At 47.6% G+C, this 23,108-nt stretch overlaps 1 non-coding gene and 1 pseudogene across 1 annotated transcript; both read right to left on the reverse strand.

Moving 5' to 3' along the window:
* Nucleotides 1–191: 191 nt before the first annotated feature.
* On the reverse strand, nt 192–2,244 carry LOC141583337 (telomeric repeat-binding factor 1 pseudogene; annotated as a pseudogene).
* A 4,417-nt stretch (nt 2,245–6,661) lies between these two features.
* On the reverse strand, nt 6,662–6,769 carry LOC141583374 (U6 spliceosomal RNA). Its single transcript, XR_012516029.1, has one exon. It is a non-coding gene; the product is annotated as a U6 spliceosomal RNA (small nuclear RNA).
* Between the last annotated feature and the right edge of the window lie 16,339 nt (nt 6,770–23,108).

Below are 23,108 nucleotides of genomic sequence, written 5' to 3' on the forward strand. Positions count from 1 at the left end.
GCACTGCTGAGGTGTGGGGCACAGATGATCCATTGCCCAGGTAGTGAGCAGAGCACCCGGTAGGCAGTTTTCAGCTCTCACTCCCACCCTCCCTTCCCAGTGTCTATTGTTCACTTGTGTCCTTGGGTATTACTGTGTTCACGTTTTTTTTTCTTTACATGAAACCATTGAAAGCAAAAGACTGTCATGCTTATAGGTTACTTTGTACATTTATCATTCTATTAATACATGTCTTAAGTAATTAAGTAGCATATTAAGGCCATAAACCAAGTCATTATCTCATACCAAAGGACTATTGTTATTCAATCATCTAGCAAATTCATTTTAATGGGTTACGTTACAGGGTTGAGGTCAGCCTACAGATACAAAATAGGTTAATTAAATTTTTTTATATCAGCTTTTAATTTTTTCATTGGAACAGGATTTGTGCGTGGGAATGCTAATGTAGCAGGCTTCAACAAATTTACAGTTTATCAAAATCAAGTTCTTAAAGAATACGATAGCATATACTTTAACTCTTATAGTACAAACCCTCATATTAATTGATGGTCACAGAAAAATACTGTAACAATGTAAAGTTTTAAAATACATCAATGATGCAAGTTTCAAACAAAACGTAGCAACCAAAATACTTAATTGTCCTTTCACCAAGCTTTTACAAACACAGTCTTCACTGTCTGAGCAAATCCATTTTAGTTTCTTCATTGTGCCTTTTAACATGACATTTGTCAGGTTGTTGAATTTATACTGCAGCAGTACTTTAGATGTTACCCTCTCGAAATTTCCTCACTCCAGAGCTCAAATTCTTGTCTTCTTCCCAAAGCCACATCTGTCTTTTTCTAGCTCAGTGCTTTTCAGGAGTCACCAGCTGACCCTTTGAAACAGGGATCGTACTTTCACTGGCTCTTCTGCTTTCTATTTTCTTTCTTGCACTTTGAAGAGTTCCTACTCTTCTTTCTTTCTTATTAAGGTCTTGTTGTTGGGTTCCATGTTTCAACTTAGATAAGCAAAGATTCTTGTGAGACCTTTTCCTTGTATCCAAATTAGCTTCGGTTTCCATTTCAGCATCATTACCATTGGGTTTCTCTTGAGAAGTTATTGTTCTTGCTCTTTTACTTTCTATGCTTTTGCGGCTGCCTTCATTAGAAAGGTGGATGATTTTTCACTTAGCACATAATTCACATAAGTCTTCATTTACTCCATGGAATGAAATGTATCTTTCTGAGAGATTATCATAAGCAATTTCCTTTTTAAAGACATATAAGAATTTGGATCACCGATTTTTTTTTTTTTTTTTTTTTTTGAGACGGAGTTTCGCTCTTGTTACCCAGGCTGGAGTGCAATGGCGCCATCTCGGCTCACCGCAACCTCCGCCTCCTGGGCTCAGGCAATTCTCCTGCCTCAGCCTCCTGAGTAGCTGGGATTACAGGCACGTGCCACCATGCCCAGCTAATTTTTTTTTTTTTTTTTTTTTTTTTTTTTGTATTTTTAGTAGAGACGGGGTTTCACCATGTTGACCAGGATGGTCTCGATCTCTTGACCTCGTGATCCACCCGCCTCGGCCTCCCAAAGTGCTAGGATTACAGGCCTGAGCCACCGCGCCCAGCCCACCAAATATTCTTTCAAAGACTTCTGCTTCTTTAAAGTTGCCATTTTCCATACAAACAGCGATAGCCTGAATTTCGATTAAATTCTCTATTTCGTCGTGAAGTTTTCCACTGAACCCCAGATCATCAGGGCTGTCCCAAGGGTGTCATTCGTTCATCATTTTCAAACTGTGCATCCAGGTTTTTTCCTGCTGCAATTCGTATCAAAAACTGACCTATGTGTGCAGTTCTCAGTGGATAAGCGGTTGGACTGGGTGGTCCGTGAAGAACAGCCTCGGTGCTGCCGTGGGCGAGAGTCCTCGGAGCGGCTGAGAAAACAGAGCATCCAGCCGGCAGCCACGGCCTTGGCCTCGGCCACAAAGCCGGGTCCTTCCCCTGGGCGCCCCCAGCCGCGCCTGGCACCGAGCGGCTCCTCTCCGTGTCGCCCCGTTTCTGCCCGGCAGCTCCCCCATCCGCACGGCCGCGGGCCTCGCTCGGATTCTGCGGAGCAGCGGAGGGAGGAGCGGGGGTGGGTCAGGCAGAGACACGGAGCCGGGCTGGGCATCGGCGGGGCGAAGCGGCCTCTGGCAGCCGGGGACCCCACCCGCGGGAGGGGCGGGAAGCTCTGGAGCCGCCCCTGAGGTTTCTGTCTCCTCATCCCCTCTCCAGCCCTCCGGGCCCACCCTCCAGAAACCCGGAAAGAAGAAACGTTTTCTTCTGCTCCTTCTTCCTTTTCAGCGCTCCTGCTTCCTGTGACAGCAGTGACACGTGCGCAACTTCTTCCCGGGAAGGGCGCCCGAGGCGTGATCACGCGCTCATTTCTGGCAGAGGAACTGGGGTGTGGGGAGGGCGGAGAACATGGTGAAAAGTCCCTCTCGTGGGCAAGGCCCTCTCCAGTGACCGCCCAGTTTACCCAGGTGTGGCTGTGCGGTGGGGCCAGACCGAGGCCCGCCCAGGCATCACGGTTTATCCAGCACCCCAGGTGTCCATACCTCAGAGCCTCTGCACGGCCACTCCCCTGCCTGAAACTCGTCTCCAGGGCTCCCTTCCCCGCCCCCCGCCCCACGTTCTCCTCATGCCCACCGGAGCCTGTCTCTGCACTGCCCACTGGGCACCTCCCATCCCCCTCACCCCACCGTGCTTTGTTTTTGTTCGCAACCCTTTTACTAACATTTAAGAATTCTTTACTTATTTGTTTTGAGAGACAGGGTTGTGCTGTTACCCAGGCCGGAATGCGGTGGTGCAATCTTGGCTCACCATAGCCTCAAACTCCTGGGCTCAAGTGATCCTCCCACCTCAGCCTCCGAAGTAGCTGGGACTACAGGTGTGTGCCATCACACTCGGCTAGTTTCGTATTTACTTTTGGTACAAACGGAGTCTTGATATGTTTCCCAAACTGTTCTCAAACTTCTGGCCTCAAGTGGTCCTCCCGCTTCAGCCTCCCAAAGTGCTGGGATTACATACATTTGTGCCCAGCTATGAATGTATTTATTTTAATTGCTTCTACTCTTTCTGTCCTCTAGCATACATGCTTTATGAGGACAAGGACAGTGATTTTGATAGTTCACAGCTGCCTCGAACAGTGACTGTTACTTTAAATACACTTGTTGAGTGAATAAATGAATGAAAGAATGCACACATAGACTCATACACCATTGCACACAGACAAAAAGATGTTGTCACACATATTGACACACATTCTTACTCAGACACTCTCGACACAATGACACATCCACACACAACTGACATTCTCATGCACATGCTCTTGAATGCTTTTAAAGGCCTGATATATTTTTTTTCTTCTCTCTCTCACTCTTTTTTTTTTTTTTTTGAAACATGATCTTGCTGTGTCACTGAGGCTAAATTGCAGTGGTATGATCACAGTTCACTGTAACTTGAACTCCCAGGCTGAAGCAATCCCCCCACTCAGCTTCCCAAGTAGCCAGAACCACAGGCACCTGCCACCAGGCTCATTAATTTTTTAGTGTATTGTAGAGATGGGGTCTCGCCATGTTGCCCAGGCTGCTTTCAAATACCTGGCCTAAAGTGGTCCTCCCAGCTCAGCCTCTAAAAACTCTGGGATTGGATATGAGTCACCTCAGCTAGTCTTGAAGTTTAATTTTCATTCAACATGATGTTGTGAACATTTCTCATGTGATTATGTAGTATTAGCTTTAATTTTTTTCTCCAAGTTATTTAAAAAATTTCAGAGTCCAAAAGTTGGAAAGAATACAATTGTCACCATAGATCTAATTATTTCCTTTGTGTATGTAATAAATTATATGTCCACGATTTTTGCTGAAACATTAGGCAATCACTTGCCAACAGCATGACCTTCATTTCTAAATACTTTGGTGGTCATCTCTTAAAAAATAACATGTTTCTGGTAACAATATTATGATTACACTGAAGAGAGTTACTACAATTCCCTAATATTATGGAATTTCAAAGTGATGTGAGATTGCCTTAACCACTTCCCGCGTGTCTTTCCTGTGGAGGTGAGCAGCGCTTGGGAGCTCCAGCCCTCTCCGAGCTTCTGTTCTCCCTGCAACTTCTCTCTCCAGCCCCTTGAGACCAACATTCAGGGAAACTGAAAAGTAGGAAAATTTTCTTCTACTCTCCATTGCTCAGTTTTTTTTGTTTTTGTTTTTTTTTTTTTTTTTAGGGTCCCATTTACTTAGTTTTCTTTTATTTGGGAAAAACACCTCCACGTCCACATAATATTCCAAGGTGCGGAGATATATATTGGCATTATGAAATCTGAGCACAGCTCCCCTGGGCCTTGGTCCCCTCAGCAGGGCAGAAGAGGGCTCCTGTGCTGGGATCCACGGGGGACCCAGAAGTGGCACCCCCTGAAGAAGGCATCAGGGTAGCCCTGAGACCTAGAATGAGCTCACTTCCTTTCCTTGGGGTCAAGAATCAATCCTCTAAGAAGCCCGCTGTGTCAGGAACTCCAAACTGTCATCAGGTGGTCAAGAAAGGTCCACACAGCACGGAGACCCAACCACTCCACCATCCTCACTTCCATGGACAGAGCCCAGGTGAGAGCCACCCCTTCTCCTCCTCCCCTGTCTCCCACAGCCTCAGCACCATCGTCTTCCTCAAGCCCACCACGACTGAGCTTATCATGCCCTCTCCCTGTTTGTGTCAGTCACGCTGGGTCCCCCACATACTCTGCACTTGAATCCACGAGGCTCTGCACACTCCTCTTCTGTCCACATCATCCTCCCTCCCCAACTCCACAAATCTTCCCACTGCACCCCCTGGAATTCTCAGTCCATGATCAGCAAAACCTCCACATTCTCTCTCAGGATGTCCCTGCACCTCGCAGCTCCAGCAGAAGCCTGGGTTTCCTGGAGGACACAGAACCTTGTGTCCTCCTTGAAAATTTGAAGTTTAAAACTATGGACTGCTTCACGAACTTGCATGTCACCCTTGTGTAGGGACCATGGCCTTGTGTGTTCCTTGAAAATTCTGGACATTAGGCATTGTCAGATGGATGGATTGCAAAACCTTTCTCTCACTTTGTAGCTTGTCTGTTCACTCCGATAATAGTTTCTTTTGCTGTGCAGGAGCACTTTTATTTAATTAGATCTCATTTGCTAATTTTGGCTTTTGTTGCAATTGCTTTTGACATTTCCTTCATGAAATTGTTGACTTTTCCTATGTCCTGAATGCTATTGCCTAGATTTTCTTCTAGAGTTTTTATAGTTTTGTGTTTTACAATTATGTCTTTAATCCATCGTAGTTAATTTTTGTCTAAGGTGTAAGGAAGGGGTCCAGTTTCAATTTTTTGCATATGGCTAGCCAGTTCTCCCAGCACCATTTATTAAATAAGAAATCTTTTCCCGGTTGCTTGTTTTGGTAAGTTGGTCAAAGATCACATAGTTGTAGATGTGTGGTCTTATTTCTGAGTTCTCTGTTCTGCTCCATTTGTCCATGTGGCTGTTTTTGTACCAGTACCCTGCTGTTTTGGTTACTGGCCTTGTAGTACAATGTGAAGTCAAGTAGCATGATGCCTCCAGCTTTGTTCTCTTTGCTTAGGATCATCTTGGCTATACAAGCTCTCTTTTTAGTTCCATATGAATTTTAAAGTAGTTTCTTCTAATCCTGTGAGAGATGTCAGTTTCATGAAAACAGCATTGAATCTATCAATTACTTTGGGCAGTGTGGCCATTTTCACGATATTGATTCTTCCTATCCATGAGCATGGAGTGTTTTTCCATCTGTTCGTGTCCTCTCCCATTTCCTCGAGCAGCGATTTGTCATTCTCCTTGAAGAGGTCCTTCAATTCCGTCGTTAGCTGTATTCCCAGGCACCTTATTCTGTCTGTCTGTTTGTTTGTTTTGACATGGCGTTTTGCTCTTGTTCCGCAAGCTGGAGTGCAATGGCACCATCTCAGCTCACTGCAACCTCCCAGGTTCAATCGATTAACCTGCCTCAGCCTCCTGAGTACCCAGGATTACAGGTGCATGCCACCATGCCCAGCTAATTTTTGCATTTTTAGGAGAAACTGGATTTCACCAAGTTAGCCAAGCTGGTCTCAAATGAGATCTCAGGTGATCTGCCGGCTTCAGCATCCCAAAGTGCTGGAATTACCGGCATGAGCCACCACACCCGGCCCTCTTATTCTGTTTGTAGCAATTGTGAATAGGAGTTTATTTATTATTTGACTCACCGCTTTTGTATTGTTGTTGTATATAAATGCTTGTGACTTTTGCACATTGATTTTTGTATCCTGAGACTTTACTGAAGTTGCTTATCAGCTTAAGAAGCCTTTCTGCTGAGACAATCAGGATTTCTAGATACAAAATCATGTCATTTGCAAAGACAATTTGACTTCCTCTCTTTTTATCTGAATATCCTTCCTTTCTCTGACCTGATTGCTCCTGCCAGAACTTCCAACACCATGTTGAAGAGGAGCAGTGAGAGAGGCCATCCTTGTCTTATGCTGATGTTAAAGGGAAATGCTTCCAGCTTTCGCCCATTCAGTATGATATCGGTTGTGGGTTTGTCATAGGTGGCTACTGTTATTTTGAGGTATGTTCCTTCAATACCTAGTTTGTTGAGAGTTTAAAAATATGGACTGCTTCACAAACTTTCATGTCACCCTTGTGTAGGGACCATGCTGATCTTCTGTGTATCATTCCAGTTTTATTCTGCATGCTGCCAACGTGAAAAATGATCACAAGCTCTTAAAAGTGGAGATAACTGAAGAAATGTAGGTGAGAGGGAGTGTTGGATTTCATCTGCATCTGGTGAAATGGGACCGTCTCTGTCTTTTATTCTTTAATGAAGTGGTAAAATGCATTCCAGATAAGTTAAAGTATTCTTGTATTCCTGGAATACATAACCTGGGCAGGATTTTTAAATTGTTTGTAGCTCATTGGTGGACACCGTCTACTGCTGTTTTTCTCAGTATCTTTATGTCTAATTGCTTAGAAGTGCCTATCCTATCATACTTTTCCCTTATCTATTCTCTAGCTGGCTTTAGAATCAGTGTTATTGGTGCCTAAACAATAATGAGTTTTCTAGCTCTCTCTATGTTTCCTTATTCTCTTGGATATTATGTATAAGTTCAGTAAACTTCATTGAAGATTTGGTAAAACTTATTTTCAAAACAGCCTGGATATGCCTGAAGGGAAAAAAAGTTTTAAAACCATTTTAACTTCTTTACTGATAGTAAGTTCTTCCCATTGGTATAATCTTGTTCATCATTTCAAAATTATTTAAACCTCTACTATATCATTAGTGGCATATTTATCTGTCATAATGCTATTTTATTCAGAATTACCATTTCCTGTTTTGTCTCCATCCAAAGTAACAGCTGCTTTTGGCAGGCTGGGCCCTCAACAGTGGCAGCTGCCAGGTCAGCCTTGTCACCAAGGTGGTGATGCGATTGCTGTGCCCATGCAGTGTCCATCCCAGCCACCACGGCCACTTTGTACAGAGACTCCATGAGCAAGCCCTGTGTGGCTGAGTGGCATCACCCGTCAAGCCATCTCACCAACCTGATCACAGGGAGCCCCATCCCCAAAAGACCCTCTAGTAAGCATCCACACACAACCACTATCTTCACACATTCTGTGTGTAGTAAGAGGTCTATGAGTACCTCTCTCCTCTAAATACCAATTTTTTAACTCTATTTTCCCCAAGTTCATGACTTGCCAGCCAAGCCCAGAGCCACTGCCCATGACTCATTCATTCATGCACTCCTGGGGAATCACTTCACATCCTTCACCTCCCATAGGCTTCTCTGTATTTTGATTCCTGGTTCCTAGCTCGACATCCATTCCCAAAGCTTTTGTGGTGTCAGCTCCCAAGCCGACTGCTCTTGTCGTCAATTCTCCTCTTTCTATATACTTATTTCCTGGAAAAATTGCACTGATTTTTTCAATGCAGCATTTGCAAGGATGTGCAGTAGGAGCAATTCTTCTTATTGTAGATAGAATTGCTTCAAAACACGAGAAATGTATATTTGAGTGAAGGACAACATGCATGGAGAAAAGAGAACAATCCTCAAGTGGGCAGCGGATTTTCACAAAGTGAGCCCTCTGGCAAACAACACCCACATCCAACCACAGCAATCACAGCCCCAGGGAAACACTTTTGGGTCCTACTCTGCCATAAACCACCCTCCCCCACCCCAGAGGAGCCACTCTTGATTTCTAACACAAATTTGTTCTTCAGATTCTGGCTGAATGGCATTACACAGTCACCATCACGCCCCTGGGGCTCATCATCTCTGTCTATGGTCATAGGCTAGTCATTCTCAAGGCTGTCAAATGCTGCCCTTTATAAATAGCTTACACTTCCTGTCCCTTCACTGTTGATAGACGACTGTGTTATATCCAGATTTTACAAATCGTGCTGCTGTGAATACTTTCATATATTTTAGCACACACATACATGCGTTTCTATTGGTTTATAACCAAGAGTGCAATTGCTGGGTCATAAGGGAGTCGATGCTTGGCTTAGTCTCTCAATGAACAAGTTTCTAGTCATAAACAAACAGTAGAGGAGGGTAAATCTCTTACTTTAGAAATTATTCAGACAATAAATGAGGAAGGAATGAGATACCGAGGCTATAAAAACTGTTTTGCAACCCATAAGGAATTAACAGATTTAGCCATTGAACAGCAATGGCAATTAACAACACAATAAAGAAAAAAAAGCTAATGTTAGGTTCTTCCTCTTGATGGAAGAATGCAGTAGAGTACCATCAGACAAGAGCAAGTGAAAAGGAAATCAAGCCTGAACTAAGCTAACCTCCATAGCCAGTCACCGACTTCGAGGCAATACAAACCACAGAAATACATATCCAACTACACCTTGGGGAGCAGTCAGCAAAACGCACACTGTGGGAAACTCTACCACAGAATACGCATTTTGAGAAAGAATCTACAGAATAAAGGAGAACAAAAGCATAGTTCTAAAGGTAAAACTAAATTATAATTTATAAAAATATAAAATACAACAAGAAAGGATGACCCTAAAAGTCAGGATGTGTTTTTATTTGGGGGAGGAAAGAGTTTATTGCTGAGCTGGGGCAAATGATGGACCTTTTGGTTTGCCCTGCAAACATCTATCCCTGGTGGCTAATGGGCATTTACTTGTTATTAAAGTACACAAATTTTAGACAGTTTTTTTCCCCTCTGGAGTCCTACATTTTATGACACAAAGCCTACTGAAAAAAATAATTCAGAGAGTATAGTTACTGTTTGGAACAAAGCCTCTTCCTCACCCTGCTCTCTGGACACTGAGCACCCAGAACAACCAGCAGCCCAGGGACCCCCAGCCAGGGTGACCTCACTTCTAAGTGTGCATGCAGTGCACATCACCAGAGGCCATGCACAGGTCTACTCCTTGACTCCTGGAAAAACGTGCGAGGACAGGGCTGAGGGGAAGCCTTCCCCGCGGTCTGCAGGCTCTTGGCTATCAGTGTAGATAAAATGGGTCCTCACCTCTCCACAGGTGCCTTTATGGCCGGAGCCTCCTCTCTGCATGGGGTGGAAGCCCAGGCTCTTCTCCTGAACACGGTGACATGGATCACCCCAAAGGTGGAGATGACACCATTCCTCCCCCAGCAACCTCACGCTTCTTTTGCTTTACAGGAAAGTTGACACAGGCTGGTGTCCACTGAAGAAGTCCCAGGTGCCTAGGAAGGAGAGGGCTGTGCATGATCTGCAAAAGGAAGTGCGTGGACCACCAGGTGGTGCTGCTGCGCTGCTCCTGCTCCCAGGAGGTGGACGCCCAGGATGGGCTTTCAGGTGGGGAGGGGGATGTCATTGCTCAACCTCCAGGTTCCAAGTAGAAACCTCCCTGCCCAACCCATCTTGTTCTCCCTGAATCCTCAGCGCTAATGAGGACTGTCTCCTTCTCACCTCCCTGGACTGGGCTTTCTATCACTGGAAAGTGGATGTGATTTCTAGTTTCAGCATGTCCTGGCTTATTGTGCTGCCAGGAAAATAAAATCAAAATACATGTTGCATAAATAATAAATTACACTATTGCAGTGACAGAACGCAGAGTGGTGGCTGAGTGAGGGGAAGGGGTGAGGGTGGGAGGCAAAGGACTAAATAGAAAGGGGATGAAAGAAGTTTTTAGGGAAAGGAACTGTTCTCTACAGTGCCACAGTTCAGGGGTGACTGGGCGGTGGGAATTGAGGGGAGAGGAGGGTCTGAGGGGTGACAGGGCAGAGAGAAGGGCTGGGGAAGCAGGGCCTGAGGAAAAGGAGCAGGGGAAGGACACTAAAGCAGAGGAGGAGCCTAGCAGGGGGTTCTTTGCATTCAGTGTTTCTCTACTGGGTAGTGCGGTAGGTTCACCACTATAAATAATTACTGATATTCACCAAACAGCACAACTAAAACTGGTGAATTTTGTTACATGTAAATGCCCTAATAAGAAAAAAAAAAAAAAAGAGGGAGGAAGAAGGCAAAAATAAAGATCATCAAAACCATAAAATTCATTTACTTGGGGGCTTGCACTACATATTATTTTAAAGGAAATTTGACAGGCTGAAAGGAAATGATACTAGATGTTGACCCAGATACAGAGAAAGGAAGAATTAAAAACAGAAACGAGGCACATATACGTATCACATACACACTCACTCAATTTCCTGAGGACATATGGCTGCTTGTCTAAAACAGAAAGTATTACACTGTATCATTGAGTTTATAATGCATATTGGTATAATACATACAATAGTAATAGCGTAATGGTAGGTTCAATAAAACTACGCTGTTACCAATGTCCTTTATTTCCTTGGACGTAGTTTAATATGACCTGAACTTCACTGTGAAAAGTCAAGGAATAGGGTTTTCACTCTTACAACAATAAAAAATTAGTGGAAAGAAGTGTAGCTAAAAGCCATCAGGCTAAGTAAAACCGTCAACTAAAAAATGTTTACTTGACATATATGAAAGTAGCAAAGGAGGAAACGAAACAAAAATATTTGAGACAAATTGGAAACAAACAGCAAAATGGCAGACCGAAATCCAACCGTGGTAAGCGAAGAAATGACACGACCTGAGTCACATTAGCAGGACTGGCGAGCACCGTGGGGAGAAGAGACACGGGCAGGAAGTGAGGGACGGTGTTAGTGCCACAATTCAGGAGTGACAGGGTGGCAGGGACTGCGGGAGAGGAGGCTGTGAGGGATGAGAGGGGCAGAGAGAAGGACCGGAGAAGCAGGAGGGGAGGAGAGGGAGAGGAAAGAATTCTAAAGCGGTGCAAGAGCCCAGCCGGGGTTCTCTGCATTCGGTATTGAATACATCTTGTGGGAATGCCTAAAAACCAATGGCCTCCCCATGACTAAAAAAAAAATAAAGTTACAACGATACCAAGTGTCCAAATAAAATATGCACACTGCTTAGATGTGCCTCGTTCACGAAAGCGGGCAGCGCTGGAGCATCGGGGAAGAGCACTGGGACTGCCGGGAGCACTCGCAATGCTCAGGTGGTGACTACAGGCTCCTGCCATGTACGGGAACGCACCCTGCTTCTTTATATTCAGGAGATGTTCTGGACGCACAGGGGGAAATGCCAGCTAGGGAATGAAGATTGTTTTACATGCAACAACCCAGAGTCACAGATCCAGTCCGGGAAAGTAAAACTTAGAAGCTTTGAGAGTTTAATTGCAATGCTGTTTTCACACAGGTCTTTTATTGATTGGAATCTTAATCATTCAGGGATTACCAATATTGTGCTACCTGCTGTATTAATAAACCAAAAGGAAACTCGTCTCCATGTGAATCTCTATCCGGTGACTTCAGACAAAACTTCACCAGGTTTGAAGAGAAAACCCCTCTTTACACCTTCACTCCCAGGGCGAGCTCACTCTCCGGCATCAGGTCATCCTGGTGAGTTTCTTTGTACAGGAGTCGAAGGGGAGAGCCACGGGGTGGGAGGCCCCCGTCCGGACGGGGATTCCAGGACGAGAAGGGAAGGGGAAGGGGCTGCGCGCAGCCTGGGGGTCGCTCCCTGGTTTCCCCAGACAGATCCTTGCCCAGGCCTCAGGCAGACAGTGTGACAAAGAGCCTCTGTGTAGGCGGAGAGGGATCGGAACAGAGTCCCAGGGGCGGGGTGTGGCTCTCAGGGTCTGGGCTCCGAAGGCCGCGTCTGCACCGGGGAGGCGCAGCGTTGGCGATCCCCACTCCCCTGAGCCTCACTTCTCCCCACCCGTGTCTGCCCCTTCTTCCAGGACACTGTCGACGCGTCCCCAGTTCCCACTCCCATTGGGCAATCTGCGTCTCGGGTCCCGGTTCTGAAGTCCCCAGTCACCCCGGACTCAGGTTCTCCCAGACGCCGAGGATGGGTCCGTGGCGCCCGAACCCTCCTCCTGCTGCTCTCGGGACCCGGACCGAGACACGGGCGGGTGAGTGCGGGGTCTGGAGGGAAACGGCCTCTGCGGGCAGGAGCCAGGGGCCTGCCGGCGGGGACGCAGCACCCGGGAGCCGCGCGGGAGGAGGGTCGGGCGGGTCTCAGCCCCTCCTCGCCCCCAGGCTCCCGCTCCGTGAGGTGTTTCCGCACCGCCGCGTCCCGGCCCCGCCGCGGGGAGTCCAAGTACCTCGAAATCGGCTACGTGGACGACACGCAGTGCGTGCGGATGGACAGCAGCCCCGCGAGCCCGAGGATGGAGCCGCGGGCACCGTGGGGGGAGCAGGCGGGGTCGGACATTGGGAGCCGGAGGCTCGGAGGGTCAAGGCCAGGCGGGGACTTTCCGAGGGAACCTTTGGACCCTGCTTCGCTGCTACGACCAGAGCGAGGCCCGTGAGTGACCCCGGCCGGGGCGCAAGTCACGACCCCTCCCCCTCCCCGGCGACGCCGGGTTCCCTCGAGTCTCAGGTCCGAGACCCACCCCGAGGCCGCGGGATCCCCCAGACCTCCGACCCGGGAGAGCCCCAAGCGCCTTTGCCCCGTTCATTTTCAGGGGATTCCGGGACGAGAAGGGAAGGGGAAGGGGCTGCGCGCAGCCTGGGGGTCTCTCCCTGGTTTCCACACACAGATGCCTGGCCAGGCCCCAGGCACGCAGTGTGACGAAGAGGCTCCGAAGTCCTCGCGGGGTGGGTGGGGCGGGCGCGGGGCTGCCCTGGGCGGGGGGCCAGGGTCTCAGGCCGTCCGGTCGGTGACTGGCTGCCGCGTGGGGCCCGAGGGAGCGTCCTCCGCGGGTGTGACCCGCAGGCCTAGGACGCCGAGGACTTCACTGCCCCGAACGAGGACCCGCGCTCCTGGACCTGAGATCACCCAGCGCGAGTGGGAGGTGGGCCGTTCGGCGAAGAGGGCGAGACCCTACCTCGGGACTGAGCGCCTGGAGCGCCGCCACAGATAACTGGAGAACGGGGAGGAGACGCGGCGGCGCGGGGTCCCAGGGGCCCTGGGGAGCCCTCCCCACTTCCTATAGCTCTCCCGGGACGGTCTCCCCGAGAAGGGGAGGAAAATAGGATCACAGAGAACATCGCCCTCCCTTGCATGGAGCATGGCATGAGTTTTCCTGAGATTCCTTTGCGGGCTCCCTCTGCTCTCTAGGACAATTAAGGGATGGCGTCTCTCAGGAAATGGAGGGGAAGAGTGTCCCTGGAATACTGATCAGGGGCTCCCCTTGAACCCTGCATCCATCTTGAGCTTTGTGACTTTTTTCCTCAGGCCTTGTTCTCTGCCTCACACTCAGTGTGTTTGAAGGTCTGATTTCAGCTTTTGTGAGTCCCTCGACCTCCACTCAGATCAGGACCAGAAGTCGCTGTTCCTCCCTCAGAGACTAGAACTTTCCAAGGAATAAGAGATTATCCCAGGGTCCTGCGTCCAGGCTGGTGTCTGGATTCTGTGCTTTCTTCCACACCCCAGGTGTCCATTCTCAGGACGATCACAAGGACGCTGCTGGGGTGTCCCATGAGAGATGTGAAGTGCCTGACCTGGCAGCGGGATGGGCAGGACCAAACTCAGGGCACAGCTTGTGGAGATCGGGCCAGCAGGGGATGGAACCTTCCAGAAGTGGGCGGCCGTGGTAGTGCCTTCTGGAAAAAAGCAGACACACACGCCATGTGCAGCATGAGGGGCTGCCAGAGCCCCTCACCCTGAGGTGGGGTGAGGAGGGGGATGAGGGTCACATCTCTTCTCAGAGAAAGCAGAAGCCCTTCTGGAGCCTTCCAGCAGGGTCAGGGCGGAGGCCTAGGCTCAGGGACCCTCAGCTTTCTCTCCTTTCCCAGGGCCATCTCCCCAGCCCACCATCCCCATTGTGGCCATTGGTGCTGGCCTAGCTGTCCCAGGAACTCTGGTCCCTGGAGCTGTGGTTGCTGCTTTGATGTGGAGGAGGAGGAACTTAGGTAGGGAAGGGGTGAGGGGTAGGGTATGGGTTTTCTTGTCCCATGGCAGTTTCAAGCCCCAGGTAGAAGTGGTCCCTGCCTGGTTACTGGGAAGCACCATCCACACATGGGCCGACCCTGCCTGGGGCCCTGTGTGCCAGCACTTGGTCTTCTGTGAAGCACATGTGACAATGAAGGACAGATTCATCACCTTGGCGATTGTGGTGTTGGGGTCCTGATTTCAGCATTCATGAGTCAGGGGAAGGTCCCTGCTAAGGACAGACCTTAGGAGGGTGGGTGGTGCAGGACATACACCTGCTTTCCTCATGTTTTCTGATCCTGCCCTAGGTTCTGAGTCATAATTCTGGAAACTTCTCTGGGGTCCAAGACTAGGAGGTTCCTCTAAGATCTCACGGCCCAGCCTCCTCTCTATACCCTCACAGGACATGTTCTTCCCACAAGTGGAAAAAGAGGGTGTTGATCTCAGGTTGTATATAAGTGGGGGGGCAGGCATGTGGAGGAGCCCACCCACACCACAAGTCCTCCTGTCCCACGGGTCCTGCAGCCTCTGGCCAGGTCCTGTGCTTCTTCCACTCCAGGCACCAGCAGTGCCCAGGACTCTGACATGTCTCTCATGACTCCTAAAGGTGAGACTCTGGGGGTCTCAAGTGGGTGGGGGCGGGGCAGAGGGGAAAGGACTGGGTAAGGGAGATTCTTTGATTGGGCCGTTTCGAGTGTGTGGCTGTTCAGAGTGTCATCACTTACCATGACTGACTTGAATTGCTTCATTGTTTTCTGTAGCCTGAGACAGCTGCCTTGTGTGGGACGGAGATACAGGATTTCTTCACACCCCCCCTTTGTGACTTCAAGAGCCTCTGGCATCTCTTTCTGCAAAGGCATCTGAATGTGTCTGTGTCACTGTTAGCATGATGTCAGGAGGTGGAGAGACAGCCCACCCCGTGCCCACTGTGACCCCTGTCCCCACGCTGACCTGTGTCCCTCCCCAGTCGTCTTTCCTGTGCTAGAGACTCAGGGCTGGGCATCTCCATCTCTGTCTCAACTTCATGGTGCACTGAGCTGCAGCCTCTTACTTCCCTACTGAAAATAAGAACCTGAATATAAATTTGTTTTCTCAAATATTTGCCATGAGAGGTTAAGGAGTTAATTAAATAAATCAATTCCTAAAATTTGAGAGAGGAAATAAAGACCTGAGAATCTTCCAGAATCTGTGTGTTTGCTGTGCTGAGTTTGTTGCAGGTGGGAGTGGAGAGGGCTGTGAGGAGCCGAGTGTGGATGGGGCCTGGGTCCAGCTGCGGTTCAGTCCATCATGGGCTTCATGTGGTCAGTCTTCAGCTGGGTTAGCTTCACGGCTCCACTGTCCTTGTCCCTTCAGTGGAAACTTGTCCAGTTGGAGCTGTGATCACAGAGGGTCAGACATCATCCAGGGTCTCCCCTGCACATAGGAGTCTCTGCACTTTCTGAGACAAATGTTCAGACCATTTCAGCTCCTGCCCTTCTTCCAGGGCTCCTCTTCTGCTCTGCTCTCCTGCCTTCTGCCTGCGCTGGTTCCAGTATTCTTGCTGCTGGCTCCAATACCCAACTCATGACTCTAATCAGAGTCTAATTTAGATGTAGATTTGTTTGTGAAATTGGACCCATCCTCAAGGACTGTTCTTCCCTGAAGAGAGAAGGCTGATGGTGAGCTGCAGTGTTGGGGGGGAGGGTTGGTGTGGGAGGAGACATGTGGGAGGGGGCCATACAAACAGCCCTGCTGAGAAAAGCACAGGTGGCCTCGATGTCAGTGTGAGGGGACCTTGTGCTGTAGTTGCCACAAAACAGCATTTGGCCTGAGGTTATGTTAATAAAGCTATTGCCTTTAGAACAGGGAGGTCCCCTGCAGTGATCACTCATTCAACTGTCCTTGGTTGTGGGTCAGACACAGGACAGAATGGTTCTGCCTCTGGTGAACATAATTGAAGTCAAATGAGAAAAATCTCTTACCTTGTGGAGCATGTGTTCCAGTGGGAAGAGGCAGATGATGGATACACTGTAGCCAGAGCAAAGAAAGAAAGTGCTAGAAGGTGGTGAGTGCTGTGAGGCAGGTGAGCCAGGGTGTGGGGAGTGGGGACAGGGAAGGCGGCTGTTGTGCTGGGTGGACAGCGTGTGCCACATTGCAAAGGTGACCTTTTAGGAAAGAGTTGGCCACAAGGATGTCTGGGGATGTCCTTTCCCAACAGGGGAACCTCCAGTTCAAATGCACTAGTGCAAGAGGGTGTCTGTGTTCCCAGAAGAGGAAGGAACCCAGGAGGGCCGGACAGAGAGAAACTGAGGTGAGGGCAGAGGGACAGCCAGAGCAGGTGGGCCTGCAGGGAGTGGGAAGGCATCTAACATTTTCTCTGAGTCAGCTGGGGTGGTAGAGGACAGTTTTGAGCGGAAGAGGGACATGGTACAACTTCTCCTTTAAAAGATCTCTGACTGCTATGCTAAGAACAAAACTAAGAGGTGAGGAACAAGAGAGGCAGAAGGGAAAACAGCAGGAAGTGAGTGCAGTATTCCAGGCTGGAGATGTCATTACCTTGACCGGGGTGTGAGCAGGGGAAATAGTGGGATGTGAGGGGATTCTGGACGCATTTTAAGATGGACCAACAGCATTTGCCAATGGATTGTATCAGTGGTGTGAGGAAGATGAATCAAGGACACCCATCGTTGTAAAAGGAGTGAGTAGACGGAAGGGTGGAGCTGCTGTCAGTGGACATGGGGAGGCTCTGGCAGAAGCAGACGGAGGAGGGCACATCCCAGGCACTCAGTGGAGAAAATTCTGCTAGGAACGCAGGTGAGGGAGCTCACATGCCAGTCGGACAGACAATTCCAGAGTTTAGGGGAAAGGAAAAATATACTGGGCTGGAGAAATCGATTTAGGAGGTCACACCATATAAATGATACTTAAAACCTCAAGCCTGGATGGATGAAGACACCAAAGGAGTGACCCGCTGTGGAAAAGAATGAGCGCAAGGATGGAACCCTGGACCTCCAGTTCTAAGGGATCTCATCAGACTATACCCAGAGCAGACTGCACGGTCCTGACCCCATGTCCAGAGGACACTTAGACAAGGAACTTCCTTGAGCACAGCAATCACCTGGACATGGTGCTGAGATCCAGTAAATCCAGAGCCCAGCAAGAGATTCTGGATTTATGGCAAGGCTGGAGCTCATGTTTCTGGTCTCCAGATCTAGAACACCAGGATCCCACGTGTCTGAGAATTGGCCTCACTTGTAGCACTTGTTATATAAGTGATTCCTTGGTCTTGTGCAGAAGACTCTGAGACAGGTGTTCTAGGAAGCTGCCTGAATATTTTCTAATCCCCGCCAGCAATCCTGTTGCTCAACCAGATTGGGATCCACGGAGATCAGAGATCAGAGTGCCCAGGGTGGGTGGACCGGGTGGGTTTTCAAACCTCATTTAAAAGAGCATTCTTCTCGTAGAAAGAAAAGGGAGGACGTATATCATCAATTATGAGACGTGAGATTCCCTGTTGTTCTCTCCACTATGGAGCAGAGGCCAGGTAGACAATTTGCAATGCAGCTCTCACACAAAGAACACCTCTCAGTGTTGCTCTCTGACACTGGTCTGCAGACTGATTTCTCGCTTACTTTTTGGAGCAAACTTCGGAAAACAAATTTCTGTAATTTACACATAAACCAGGATATCTGGTGTTGGGGGCTAATTTTACTGAGGGGAAGGCCACAGAACCAGGCTGGTAACTACACATCCAGGAAGAGAATCCGCAGCCCACACTAGAGCAGGTTCCACCTAGGGACACCTGCCCCTACTGCACAGACACCGCAGCTCAGACCTCTGACATCCTGGGGCTGGACACTGAACCCTGAGGTGAGGTCCGATGTCACTGCTGCATTTGGAAACTGGAGATCACTACTGCCGCTCAGACGTCTTTACTACAAAGCATTCTGCACAGTCCAGGTTCTCTGTGCCGCCTCATTCCGGCTCAGACCCTGTCAGTGATACAGGAGTTAAGAAAACATTATTTAGGCAGACAGTGAGACGGCGGAAGTCCTGGGTAAGGTTTTCCTTTTAATGAAACGCAGCCCCCAAATATTTTCTTTTCTAACAAAGAGCAGCCTGTAAAATTACTACATTTAATCAGAGAGATAGACTCCAATACAACAATAGTGGGGACTTTCAACATCCAAACCTTAGGATCAGACAGGTCATCTACACAGAAAATCAAGAAAGAGCGGGATTTAAACTGAACTTTAGACCAAATAAAGCTGACAGATATTTACAGTGCATTCTAACACTACAGAATGTACACTCTTTTCATGAACACAAGGAATGTTTTCACGTTTTCCGGCAGAGGGCCTGTGTTCAGCCACAAAACAAGTTTCAATCAATTTTCAAAAACTGAAATCATATCAGATATCTTCTCTGGACACAGTGGAATAAAACTAGAAATGTACACCAAGAGAAACTTTGGCAACTAGACAAATACATGGAAATTAAACAACATTAAAGAACATGTTGATTCAATGAATAATCATTGAGTCAACAGAGAAATTCAGATGGAAATCAAAAAGTTTCTTGAAACAAATAAAAATTGAAAGATAACATACCAAAACCTGTGGGATACAGCTAGACAGGGCTAAAGGGAATATTACAGTCAGCCATTTCATATCTGCTAGGCCAATGCTTCCTTCATTTTTCATTTTTTTAAGACAGATTCTCACTCTGTTGCCCAGCCTGGACAATCATGGCTCACTGCAGCCGTGACCTTCCAGGTTCAAATGATCCTCCCACCTCAGCCTCCCAAGTAGCAGGGACTACAGGAGCATGCCAGCATGCCGAGCTAATTAAAAATATATATATTTTCTGAAATGGAGTTTTGCTCTTGTTGCCCAGGCCGGAGTGCAGTGGCACGATCTCACCTCACCGCAACCTCCGCCTTCTGGGTTCAAGTGATTTTCCTGCCCCAGCCTCTCAAGTAGCTGCGATTATAGGCATGCACCACCACACCCAGCTAATTTTGCATTTTTAGTAGAGACAGGGTTTCTCCGTGTTGGTCAGGCTGGCTTGAACTCTCAACCTCAGGTGATCCCCTACCTCAGCCTCCCAAAGTGCTGGGATTACAGGCACGAGCCACCATGCCTGGACTTTATAATGTTTTTGTAGAGACAGGGTCTCCTCCTGTTGCCCAGGCTGGTCTGAAACTTGTAGGTTCAAGTGATCTTCTTGCCTCAACCTCCGAAAGTGCTGGGATTACATGTGTGAGCCACCATGCCCAGCCTAGATCAATACTGTAAAATCCAAAAAGGCCCTCCGATAAACTCAGGAAAAAAACTTACATCGTATAATGGTACCTATATTGTAAAATGACACAAGACGATGAGCTTATTATAACTAAGAGGCTATTTGCAGACCTACAAAGTATGAAGTCTTAGACAGCTGCCTATAATCTGGATGTCCTCACTGCAGTGGCCAGTTCTAATTCCAGCCACCATGCCCAGCCAGTGAAAATCTGCATTTTTAACAAGCTCCCAGATGATCCTGATGTTGGTGGTCAGGGAGGCACACTAAGAACCACTGCTCCAGCCAGGTGCAGTAGCCCACACCTATAATCCTAGCACTCCTAGCCAAGGCAGGAGGATCCCTTGAGCCCAGGAAATGGAGGTGGCAGTGAGCTATGACTGCACCACTTCATTCCAGCCTGGGTGACAAGCAAAGTAAGACCCTATCTGAAAAAAAAGAAAAGAAAAAGCCACTACTCTAGATTGACATTTTTTTTTTTTTTTTTTGAGACAAGATCTCATTCTGCCACCCATGCTGGAGTGCAGTGGCATGATTGTGGCTCACTACAGCCTCCACCTCCTGAGCTCAAGTAATTCTCCCACCTTAGCCTCCAGAGTAGCTGGGAGTACAGTCATGTGCCACCACGCTTGGCTAGTTTTTGTATTTTTTGTAGAGATAAGGTTTTGCCATGTTTCCCAGGCTGGTCTCAAACTCCTGAGCTCAAGTGATCCACCTGCTTCAGCCTCGCGAAGTGCTGGGATTCAGGTGTGAGCCACAGCACCTGGCCTAACCTTTTTAAAATTGTGGTACAATATACATAACAATATTTATCATTTTTACTATTCCTAAATATGCAATTCAGTTGCATTAAATAAATTCACATTGCTGTGTAACTGGCACCACTATTTGTAACCCAACACTGTTTTATCATACCTAGCAAATATTCTGTACCCATTAAACAATATCTTGCCCTTTCCAACTTTCCCCAGCCTCTGGCATTCTACTTTCCGTCCCTATGAATTTACCTCATGCGAGTGAAATCATACAACAGCCAGTAGGCACCTCATGCAAGTGGAATCACACAACAGCTGCCCTCCTGTGTCTGGCTTATTTCATGAAGCAGAATGCTTCCAAGGTCCGTCATGGTAGAGAAAATATCAAGACTGCCTTCCTTTTAAGGCTGAACAATATTCCATTAGATGTATATGCACCGTTTTGTTCATCTGTTCATCTATTGATGGACACTCGAGTTACTTCCACCTTTGGCTATTGAGGAGATTGCTGCTGACCAGGCACAGTGGCTCACACCTCTAATCCTAGCACTTTGGGGGGGTAAAGGTGGGCAGATCACCTGAGGTCAGGAGTTTGAGACCAGCCTGTCCAACATGGTAAAACCCCATCTGTAATAAAATTACAAAAATTAGCCAGTTGTGGTAGTGCGTGCCTGTAGTCCCAGCTACTTCAGAGGCTGCGACGGGAGAATTGCTTGAACCCGGGAGGCAGAGGTTGCAGTGAGCTGAGGTCACACCATTGCACTCCAGCCTGGGCAACGGAGTGGGACTCTGTCGAGAGAGAGAGAGAGAGAGAGAGAGAGAGAGAGAGAGAGAGAGTCAGAATAGTGCTGCTATGAACTGAGTGTACAAGTATCTCTTTGAGGTGCTGTTTCAATTATTTTAAATATATACCTAGAAGTGAAATTTCCAGGTAATACAGTAGTTCTATGTTTAATCTTTTGAGAAACTGCTAAACTGCTTTCCACAGTGGCTGCACCATTTTGCATTCCTAACAGCAACGTCAGCATTTGCTGTCCATTTTGTTTAGTTTTGGTTCTAACCATCCTAGTAGGTAGTGCTGAGCCGTTCTTATTATCACAACTTTTGATGTGGGCTTTTGCCAATACTTGTAGCACTGTAAGGGCAGCACGACAGCAGTGAGAGGTTCTGACCACTTTCCAGCTTCAAAAACTTCTAACAGTTCCATTCAAAACACAAGTTTTCACAGTTGCTTCTAATTTTTTTGAAAATTACCTCCAAGGTAATTTTCCAGCTTCATTTCAACTTACCAAGCTTCCTTCCTTCAACTAAGGAAATGGGCTAGGCATGGTGGCTCACACTTGTAATTCTAGCACTTTGGGAGGCCAAGGTGCGTGGATCACCTGAGGTCAGGAGTTCGAGACCTGCCTGGCCAACATGGTAAAACCCTCTATCTACTAAAAATTTTAAAATTAGCCTGGTGTGGGGGCTCATGTCTATAATTCCAGCTACTTGGGAGGCTGAGGCAGGAGAATCACTTAAATCTAGGAGGCAGAATTTACAGCAAGCTGAGATTACAGCACTGTGCTCCAGCCTTGGCAACAAGAGTAAAACTCCATTTCCAATAAATAAATAAATAAATAAATAAACAAACTTGTTTTGGAAAATTTTCTACCTCAACTTTCTTATAATTGACACAATTTGAAAAAAAAAAAATCCAGCTTAAAAACAGAAAAGAAAAAAAAAACAGGCAAAATGAAAGTACTATGGAAAAACAATTTCAAAAGCTTTGTCCCAGATATTTCATATACTTTCCCATTACACTCACTGTGGTACTTAAGAGATTAAACTGCACATATATAAGACTATGGCTCCAGCTGGAGTGCAGTGGCATGACCATAGCTCATTGCAGTCTCAAAGTCCTGGGCTCAAGCGATCTTCCCACATCAGCCTCCCAAGCAGCTGGAACAACAGGTCCATGCCACCATGCCCGGCTAATTTATTTTTATTTTTATTACTTCTGTAGAGATGGGGTCTTGTTATGTTGCCCAGATTGGTCTCAAACTCCTGGCCTCCCACAGTGCTGGGATTACAGGCATGAGGCACTGGGTCTGGCCAAGATGGGTTTTCATAAAGGCCAACAGCAGAGTTTCTATTCTGAGAGGTACAGCCAGAGGCTTATATGAACCCCCCAACTTCATTAACCTCATTAAATCATATAATTTCCATCATATGGAAATGTACATTAAACAGTGATACCTCAGGACAATAAATAACTGGGAACAATGTAGCCACACCTCTATAGGGAAACTTGTGAATGGCTGAAACCAGGAATGTTGAACCCACACGTGTCCAGGGAGAGCTATTTCCGGGGTGTGTGTGTCGTCCATAAACACACGTGGTTCCTGGCAGATGAAGTGCACTGGAGACAGCACCGAAGTTAACCAGGAGAGTGAGTGTCAGCGTTTCCCCTACCTCGGAATAGCATCCCTGTATCTTACAGATAATCCCCCTAAGCAAAGCAATACCTGCTTTGTACGCTATGTGAGGAACAAATATTTTAACAGTTTCACTCATTCTTCAGCAAACATGTTAGTTTTCTTGTCTTCTGTTTTTCTTTCCAACTTTTATCTTAGGTTCGGCGGCACGTGTGCAGGTTTTTTACG

The sequence above is a fragment of the Saimiri boliviensis genome (genome assembly GCF_048565385.1).
Source record: "Saimiri boliviensis isolate mSaiBol1 chromosome 19 unlocalized genomic scaffold, mSaiBol1.pri SUPER_19_unloc_4, whole genome shotgun sequence".
Classification (NCBI taxonomy): Eukaryota; Metazoa; Chordata; class Mammalia; order Primates; family Cebidae; genus Saimiri; species Saimiri boliviensis.